The sequence below is a fragment of the Bombus affinis genome, chromosome 7 (assembly GCF_024516045.1).
Source record: "Bombus affinis isolate iyBomAffi1 chromosome 7, iyBomAffi1.2, whole genome shotgun sequence".
Lineage (NCBI taxonomy): Eukaryota > Metazoa > Arthropoda > Insecta > Hymenoptera > Apidae > Bombus > Bombus affinis.
In genome coordinates this window covers 13596329-13606017 of record NC_066350.1, presented here as the reverse complement: position 1 = coordinate 13606017, position 9689 = coordinate 13596329, and the positions used below count along the sequence as shown (strand labels likewise).

Sequence of the window (9689 nt, the reverse complement as noted above, 5' to 3'; positions counted from 1 at the left end):
TTTCTCAAGTTTTTAACATTAGGTCGCAACATGCGAATAACGATCCGTTTCTTTCGTTAACTTTCTGCTAAATTTGATTCTACTTTCCAGTAGAGTACGGCTGTCGACTTATCGATCAGGTTACTGGTTAATCAGAAGTTTCTATAATCAGATAATTATCAAGATGGCTAAACCTGGAGTCAGGAAAATGACTCATATTACGTATATGTTCGTTGTATCTATAAAAGGAGAATTTAAGAAAATTGTACATATATATTGTACTATGTATTTTGGTATAATATGTGAGATACGTTACTTGATACAACTTTGAAATATTTGATACATGAAACAGGAAATATGCTGGATAATAAATGTCATAAATATAAGAGGATATAAAAATAATTCCACCGATAGACGATACATTTACCGACATAAGTAGAAGAATGTAATGCGTTCGAACAGACGTTTTATTTCCTGATACTAATCGATCTTTGCTTCCCGAAACCTGGAAAGGCAACAAAAATAAAACGGCAATAAAAATCGAAGAGCCGCGTATAACCTTGACTCTGCATGACTCTGGGACAATTAGGGCCTCTGTATTTTAAGTAATAAGGACAGAAATCCAGAAGGAGAAACTCGGATCCTCGTATTTCAGTATAAATTAAGCATATCCCCTTTCCAAGCGGAGTTTAAAAATATCTCGCTCGTATAAATCGATATTCCTCCACGTGTCTCTCTTTTGTCCATCTAAAAATCATTAAACCCCGTTTAAACTGCCTTTGCCAGCATTCGTCCGGCGTTTTTGTCCTATGTGCATCACAAAATCCAAGTTAATCCAAAGGTGGTGTGTTTCAACGGTCGTGAGGCAACTAAAAGGACGTCTGGAAGCGAAGAGAAAGGAAGAAGAGACGCGGAGAACCGACACCAAAGGATTATCACAGCCGTGTTGCATAACATGTCGTTGACCAAGCAGGCTGGATTACTCATGCTCCGCGTCGGGTGACCTTGTATCACAATCGAGCCTCTAACCCGTTCAGGCTAGGCCGATTCCCTCCGAGCCGACGATCCTGGACCAACCGGTGGCCCTGGATTCGAGGGCAATGCACCTTCTCGCCGGCTTCGTATCCTCCTCTTCTCTTTCTCTCCTAGAACAATGCTATATAAAGATCGTGTGTCACGCGTGTCTGTCAGGATTTACACGTTTTGCTCGCTCTAACATGATAATAACGTCGGGCAAATTTCTTCATGGATGCACACGTAGTCGTTTTATTATCGAACACGACGCGTCAACAGGTCGATGTTACGTTTTAATGATTTGCAAGATTCGCTTCGATTCAGCAGGAGTGGGGGATGTCGGTCTCGTTGATTTGGAAAACAACGATGCGAAATCACGTAGTACGTATTTTTGGAGTTCTTGGTTGCGACTCTTCTTTGTCGAATACATCGTAGAATCGCGTGTGATTTTCATTCTTTCGATAGAGTTGACGGTTTGACCTTTGAAATTTGTGACTCGTTGGAGGTCTTTGGAATTTGTTGGGAATTGTTGTATTTGCGGGACTAGAAGAATTCCTCTTGAGACTATTCTCCGAAGAAGTTTTTGTAATACGAAGTTTCGTGCAGTGACTGATTGCAACGTGAGTGTTTGGAAAGTAAATATTCGCGAAGTGGGTATTTTTAAATTGAATACCTGCGATGTGAATATTTGGAAAGTGAATGGCTGTAAACTAAAGATTTCTAAAGCGAATGCTTGCAAATAAAATATTTGCGATAGGAAAGCTTGGAAAACGAATGCGCGTAAATGAAACTTGGCAAGTGGAATATTCGAAAACCGAGTGCTTTTAAATTGAACAGTTGCAAAGTGACAACAGGGCAAGTGAGTGCTTTCGAATTAAATAATTGAAAAGTGAATCCTTCCAAATTGAATAATGGCAAAGCGAATGCTTTCGAATTAAATAATCGCAAAGTGAACGCTTCCAAATTGAATAATTGCACGATACTTCCACGGCACTCTGTTTTTAACGTAAACTAACTTTTACTGAAAAAGACGAAACGTCGATAATATCCTACGCTCCAGAATTTGATTATTTCTCTCTTCGATAAAAATGCGCTTGCGACTTTCTTATTGCCACAGAAAGTGCGTAATTTAAATAGACAAAGTTTATATTTTCTTACAACTTACTTTTGGATATCATCAACGCTAACACGCTAAATAGAAAGCTACTTGTTGCCTTATTATACGAGCTGATTTTATCTTCTTCGTCGTATCGTTGTTTCCTTTTTTTCGATGGAAATTTTCGTTTCCAAGTCGAAAGTCAATTTTAAGTGACACAAGATGAAAGAGGACAAAGAAGGAGACACGTGCCTCGTCTATTTTTGAAAATGACTTCCCTGCACGATTCAGTAACTTGAAATTTTAACGCGAATTCCCTCGTAACGAGCTTAATCTCGTTAACGGCATTCGCCTCCAGGATTCTACATAATGTAATCGTATCTTCGTTTCCAGCCGATCTAATTACGAAAATGAGTTATGCATCTCGGATGCTTGTCGTATTTTCGCGAGCCACGTCGATAAAAATCTGCAGTTGCGTTTTTAATCAGCGGATACACGATAAACTTTGCGATCTTGCACAAAGAATCTCGTTTATGAATTTTCTACTTTCGCAAGGTTTGTACCGTCAAACGTGCTGTAAAATTATCGACACGTAATTCGAATGAACTTCGCGTCACATTCTGTAGATTGTCTTTTTTAATTCTTATTTGATCTTCTTCTTCGAAGACTTTGGTACGAAAAGAAAAATTTAGTACGCTTTAATACAAAAAATTAGCGTACGAATGAACGTAAAAGAGTATCAATAAATTAAAATCTATGTACGCGCAGTTTCTCTTTCCTGCTCGAAAAACGAGGAAAAACAAAAATGGATACGAAAGAAAGAGACACTCGGCTCTCATCTAAAATTACTTTGTATTTCAATAACCAAAATACACAGGGCTCTCTTTCAAAAAAGCAGTAGGAGGATGAAAATTAAATGCCAACAAGAAACATCCGAGTCTTTCCTAAAATTATTATTTCAATTTGAAAAACGTACGAAATATGGGAGAAACAAAACTATGAAAAAAAAAGAATCCTCAAAAAAAGAAAGACAAAAAAGAAGAAATAAGAGGAACAAAAGCAACTGTCTGCGAAAAGCACTCGGCTCTTTTCTAAAATTACTATTTTAATTTTCAAAAGCTCGCAAAATATAGGAGAAACAGAAATAGCCAGCGAAAAAGAAACAACCGGTTAGTTCGCTTCCAATCTCCGTGATGCGCCAGTTCGATGGAGTTACAGAGGATAATGGAATCAATGCTCCTGACGTATCCGGAATTGCAAGGATCTGTCCTGCGTGCCTGGATCTGTCTCCGGCTGGCAGGTATCCGCGGAAGCGACGCTGTTGCCTAATTAATAAAATAAATCATCCTCCGGTGCATCGACCCCGTCGCTGCATCAAGCCAGTTTGACTGACAGTGTTTCACCTCCGCCGTCGGCTAATTGTCAAATTACAAAGATCGAGAATATCTAATGGACGTCGAGCATAGGACGCGGGCGACGCGGCTCGTCGCCGATTTTGAACGACTGCCTCCCCTCTCCGCTGTCGCGCCGATCGCCGTTGCGCCGATCGTCACTGCGCAGAAGCGAAACGCGCCCCCACCACTGACCACGGCTAGCAACCCCTACCCCTTTTGCACCTGCAACCCTTCCGTCGGTTTCCAAGTTACGTCATTCGACTCCGGGACTCCGGCGGTCGTGGTCCAACGCTTCCGCTTCCGGTTCTCCCAGTCACGAGGCACGCTCCTTGCTTCACCAACAGCTGGACCTTGGTAAAGACTTTTGACTTCTACTCTATGGACTTTGTGATACGTGGTATACACCGAGTAACATTTATACGTATATTTTGTAGATCGTAGAAGATTGTTCGATCGGTATTGCTTCACCGTTTGATCTTTTCGTTCTTCTTTCGTTTCTTTTCATTTTGTAGATTTACTTTTATCTCGTAGTGACTTGTCTCTTCGTTTGGTTGCTATTTGATTCGGTATTGTGTCGTAGATCGTTGTAGATATCGGACGTAGAATTGATTTTTGTTTCGCCGCTATTGGTAGCTTTATGTGTAATATAATTAACAAGGCTTTTGGCGTAGAACTGTGCTAGGTGCAATTGTAGATTTAGGTTTCGATCGTGGTTGTAATCGATCGTGTATATTAAATTGTGAATCGAATTGCTTTCGCAGTGTCTTAAATTCAAATACGCGCCACGGGATTTAAAAAAGCAACACGGTCGGTAAAGAAGAAATCCGCTAAAATACTTCGATTTTAATCCGAAGAATTTACGTTGATCTCTCTCACGACGATTTCGCTTAACCGAACGAGCCTTTAATCGAAATTTATCGAAGAATATAATTAAAAAAGTATCGCCGATAAGGATCTTGTCGAATCATTGTACGTACCTTCCGCGTAAACGAACGAAAGAAGGAAGATCCGTCGGCTGCCATCGCTGTACCAACATGTGTTCGATACCTTACGTGTAATGAAATTATGATTCGATAGCCCCGCTGGGCCATTCGTCTCAATCATGTTTCCGAGAAGATTGACGAGCGTGCAAGGTAGTTTCGATGTTTTCCAAGCTTTCGCGATTCTTTTCAAGCCTCATAAGGAACCTTCATCAAAACGAAATTACCTGCATGTCGTTGTTAATACCACGATTCCAATGTAATTTTAACCATTTTTTACATTTCCGTAGATTCACACAATTTCCAATAATCTCTTTATTCTGTGTTGCAGATTACGAAGAAGCGATCGTTCTCCGGATATTCGTCCTGTAAACGCTCTTTATGCTTTTGATTGTTGCTCAGAAAGCCTTGATTACGATATTGGCTTTCGGGCAATAATCATAATCACGAAAGGGCAAAACCTCGACTCTGCCTGTTGCCGATGGCACCTGTTACTTCAAGACACAGCGCAATTTCAGATTTCGTTTCTTCTCCACGATCGCGAATTCTACGATTAAGGAAGAAACTGTTCTTCCACTGAAGCGTATATATCAAGAATATTTATTAGTGACGCGCGAAGATTATTATCCGAAATAATTCCAACTAATATTAGAACATGACAAGTCAAAGGAAACGGTACAACAAAACGTTATAATAATAAGCTTTTGGAAAATGAAGCGAAAAATCTTCTGCACGCCACTGAACGTAATTAGAATTGTAACGATAGTTACATTATTATTATTATTGTACCAGTAGTATTAGTATTACTTGTATACATTCTATAGTGCGTTATCAATATATGTCCATCAATATGTTGCATGTATTTAATAGTATGTTAATATTATTCGTATAAGCTCTTCTATCGTTACAAACTCAGGCTCTAGTTACAACGTATATATACATGTATGTGTATGCGTGTGTGTGGGCGTGTATGGGCGTATAAAAACGTTCTTAATTTCTCCTACAAATATTATATAATAGAGAAACCGATATTACTCTGCTTTCATAGTTTTTGTTATAAATCCATCGTTTTAGAAATCCAATGAATACCAGGTTGATTAAAGCACAAAAGAAAGTGGAAAGGCGAAAGGAATTGGTTTTAAAGCCTGCAGGCATTTAAGTTGAAAACAAATTGATGCCGCTTGCTGCTGTAGATCCGCGTTCGAATAAAAATAACTAAAAGAAAAGATCCTCTTTCATGATGCTGCACTTTATTCAATTTCATCCGCGATACCCTCGACCAATCCCCTCCTTCCTCCTCGCCCTCTCTCTCTCTCTCTTTCTCGCTCTCACGGAAACGAATTAAATTATTCCTTTGAAATTATAATTGCACACTTGACTCGTGGAACCATCGACTAATTGTTACTTGAACGATCGATTGACCGATACTCGTAGCTAATTGTACCGCCACCGATATGTATCGTATACTCGATAATAAACGATCGTTTATCTCGTATATCTGCCTACCTCATCTGTTTCGCTTGTTTTTCACGTACTTTATACAAGTGGCATTCGATAACTGTTCTTCGACCACGTAAGAAATTAATTTACTATTTTCGTTGCTGTCTTCACTACGAATTACGATATCTTTTTTCGTTATAAACCGATGATAATCGTAAGTAACCGGTGCTATTAGAAAACAGAAATTTTCATTTCAACGTTTATTATCCAACAGAAGAAACGTTCAACGCGCTCGTAACCGTGAATTCGATCGGTGAAATAATATTTCGATACATTCATCGTCGCTACGTCCGAAAATATCTCTATTTGTTATATCCTCGCAGAAATACTTTTCTAGTACGTTTCCAGAGTGCTGTTACATTTATTTACGATCTTTAAAATACTTACAATTCAATTTCCTTCGACCACTTTTATCAATTTATTTCGATATCAACGGGAAGAAGGATCTATTTTACTCTAATCCTAATTTCATCATCTTGCGGATCCACTGCAACGATTCTCCGCATCTATCGTAACTCTATTAACGATTACCATATTTCCTCGAACACGGCGTTTCTCCTCTAAAAATTCTATTTCTTCCAATTTCTACCTCTAGCAACAGCAAATGCAGCGTCGTTGTTCAAATATAATGTTCATCCACGCTTGCTCAAATCCAACATTTCCCACGCAACAATTCTACTTCTGTCAATTTTCATTTTCCATACGTCAAACACAACTCCATCAATGCCTAACAATTCCGTCGAGTATCGTTATTCAGCTGCGACGCGCCCCGATACCGTTTGTTTTAATCCGAATTTTACCATCTCCAGGATCCACCGTATCCTTCGGCAATCCTATTTCCCCTACAAATCCATCGAACACGTTCGCTCGCCGATAACTCGGTTTCTTCCAATTTCCATGCTGCACAATTCCGTCGATTCCCAGCAATTCTCCGTCGTTATTCAAATATAACGTCCATCCATATCGTTTATCTGATTTTCCAACGGCGAAACGGATATACGATGTACACGCGAGGGAAGGAGCCCGATAAAATTCATAAAGAATTCAACGTTAATTACCGAAGATGGCCCCGCCTGGAAATCCGGTTTTTTTATATCCTCGGAGAGCACGCGATATTTTCGAAGCTCAGCGAGAACTTTCTTCCACGCTACATCCTTGTCAGCCACCTTCGTTTCCAGAAGAGAGCAACGCCGAGACGAGCGAGATACATCCGGTTTCGGCGCGTCGATGGTAACAGGTTGCGACGTCCGGGCGTTCCTCAAAAACTGCCAAAAAGTCGAGGCAACGAGGGTCGACAGGTGAAGGAACACGGACAATGAGAAATTCCGGTGCCGCGAAAAGGGGCAGACGGGTCGGCCAACGATGCATTATTTAAATTTTAAAAGCGTTTCGGAGTGCCGGCTTAATTCGACGTCTAGTTGGCTCATCCCTCGGTTGTCGTGCGTGGACGACAAACAAGCATCGAAATCGCATACGAGAACCTTTCACTCTCCACCCTCTGTTGCATCGTTGCGCCTGCATTATGGCAGAGAGATAGCTCGCGTGAAAAGCTATTTACGTTTGCCGTTTCGATCGCCGATAAACGCGGCAAGAACGGAGATTTTAAACAAGTCTTGCGCTATTGAATTAATAGAACTTTTAAGTATTAAACGTAGATTCCGTTAGGAATTATAATATGGCAATTTTAATATGTCGTGAAAATAAGATTTACATTTGCAATTTTTTTAGCAGAAGCTGTCTAGGTAAATGTTGATTGTTCGAGTGTGGAAGAAAGCCTCGTTCGGCTTGCGAGCTTTTAACACTTGTTCAAGCCAATTTCAAGCATTCTTGTTGCGATTCCACGTCAGATACAAAATATTCTATTTTATACGTACTTTCTATCTGATCGATTCTCGATCGAAAGAATCGAAAGTAAAGTTTGAGAAGGAAATAGACTTTGTTATGCAAATGCAATCTGTCTTGGCGACATACCATTTAAAATACAAATCCCAGTTATAAACGGAGAATTTAATTACGAAGTATCTTCCGATGTCGCTCGGTGGAGGAAACGAGTTTAGAAATTGCAGTTAAACAAGTAGAGTATGGGCACGTGTGATCAGACAGTAGAAGATTTAACGATACGAACAGCATTTAGGATAATTCTTATATTTTATTTATATACTGATCGTTTTAGGAAATAAATATATTAGAAAAATAACTAATTCATTTTATAAGGGATAAGCAGTATATGTTTAACGGGAACGTGTGTATGTGACCATTAAACAGTCGTATTTTTACGACTGTCCACCAGCAAAATCCGTCTCTTTAAATTTCTCGACAGTCCTGATGATCTGTCGTTCCTCGAAACCCGTGGAAGTGTAATCCCCTGATAATACTCTGACAGAGATATCCCGAAGCACAAAGTTTCGTATCACGGAGCATACTATCGAATCTTAAATCTTTGTAACGTATATACATTTCAGTCGAATTTACACGGATCATCGTCGTAATGTTTAACGCGGTACTTACGATAATTAAAAAATAAAAGAAACAGATTCCACGTTACATCGTATGGCACTACATTAACTAAACGTAATTCTCATTCCATATTTACACGCAGGTACGTTCAAGCGTTAAGAAAATTATTAAAAGCTCTAGAAATAGTTTCCGAAAATAATAGAGCAAAAGTCATCTAATAAATCTTATCGTCTCTATTTTCCTGACAAACGTGATTCGATCCTAATTTCAGTGTCGTACTACTGGCATTAAATTAATCCGTTAAACGCCCATCGGCGGATCGAAAAATGTTTAAAACATTTTCTATCTTTCTACTGTAAATCTATATAACGCGCGGAATCTCGATGGCAGTCCATATTTATATAGTCAAAGAGGTTGACAGATCGACGTTCAGTCGCGCCTCGTTCGCCTTGTGCCGATGAATATTTCAGTCACTCCTGGCTTCAGCTGTCAGTCCACGGGACAGGATGCGCGAGAAAGAGAGGAAAGGGTGGAAAGATCAAGAGAGGAGGAGGAGGATGTTCAGTCGCTTCTATGTATAGAGACGTATGGCCCGACGAACTTTCGACCTGAAATGACCCGGGATGCAGTCACCTCCGCGAGTTTCTACCTTCCACGGTGGTAACCTCCCTCTTTAGCCTGCAACCATTTAATGATCGATTTTAATCCAGGATACTCAAACGATTGTCTATGAATAACAGGAAATTACATATTTACCTGCGTGCGTCCTAGATCAACGAGCGGCTTCCACGTACGCTCCGGACGAACGATGATCTTTCGTAGGATGAATTTAATAACTGGAACCTCCATCGAACGATCATCGTTTCGATCCCCTCTTTTCTTTTTCTCCAGCTGAAATTTTATCATCAGGCTAGAGACCGTTCGAAACGTACACGAATTACTAAAACCATGGCTACTTAGCGATGGCGAGCGATGTTCGAGTTATTAGCGGTGTTAGTATGCCGGAATAAATGTAACCAGGCTCCTCTTGTACGATGGAACTTGTACTGTTATCATCTTCACACGCTATAATTCGAGTTTCTTGAGAAATTCTCTCCTGAAAGAAAGAAAAAGAGGGAGAGATATGTGGAAGATTTTGTCCTATATCTTGTTGCGTGATTTTTCTAAAATTTATTTCGTTTATACGGTTTCATATAGTTAATGTACATATTATAATTTTTATTTTGTTAAGGACAGAGATTTAATTAGAAAAATGTTATTGTATGAGTT

General features: G+C 39.7%; 1 long non-coding RNA gene across 1 annotated transcript; it reads left to right on the top strand.

The window, feature by feature from the left end:
* The first annotated feature begins 287 nt into the window (after nt 1-287).
* On the top strand, nt 288-5689 carry LOC126918233 (uncharacterized). Its single transcript, XR_007711278.1, has 2 exons — nt 288-3837; nt 4795-5689. It is a non-coding gene; the product is annotated as an uncharacterized LOC126918233 (long non-coding RNA).
* The last annotated feature ends 4000 nt before the right edge of the window (nt 5690-9689 follow it).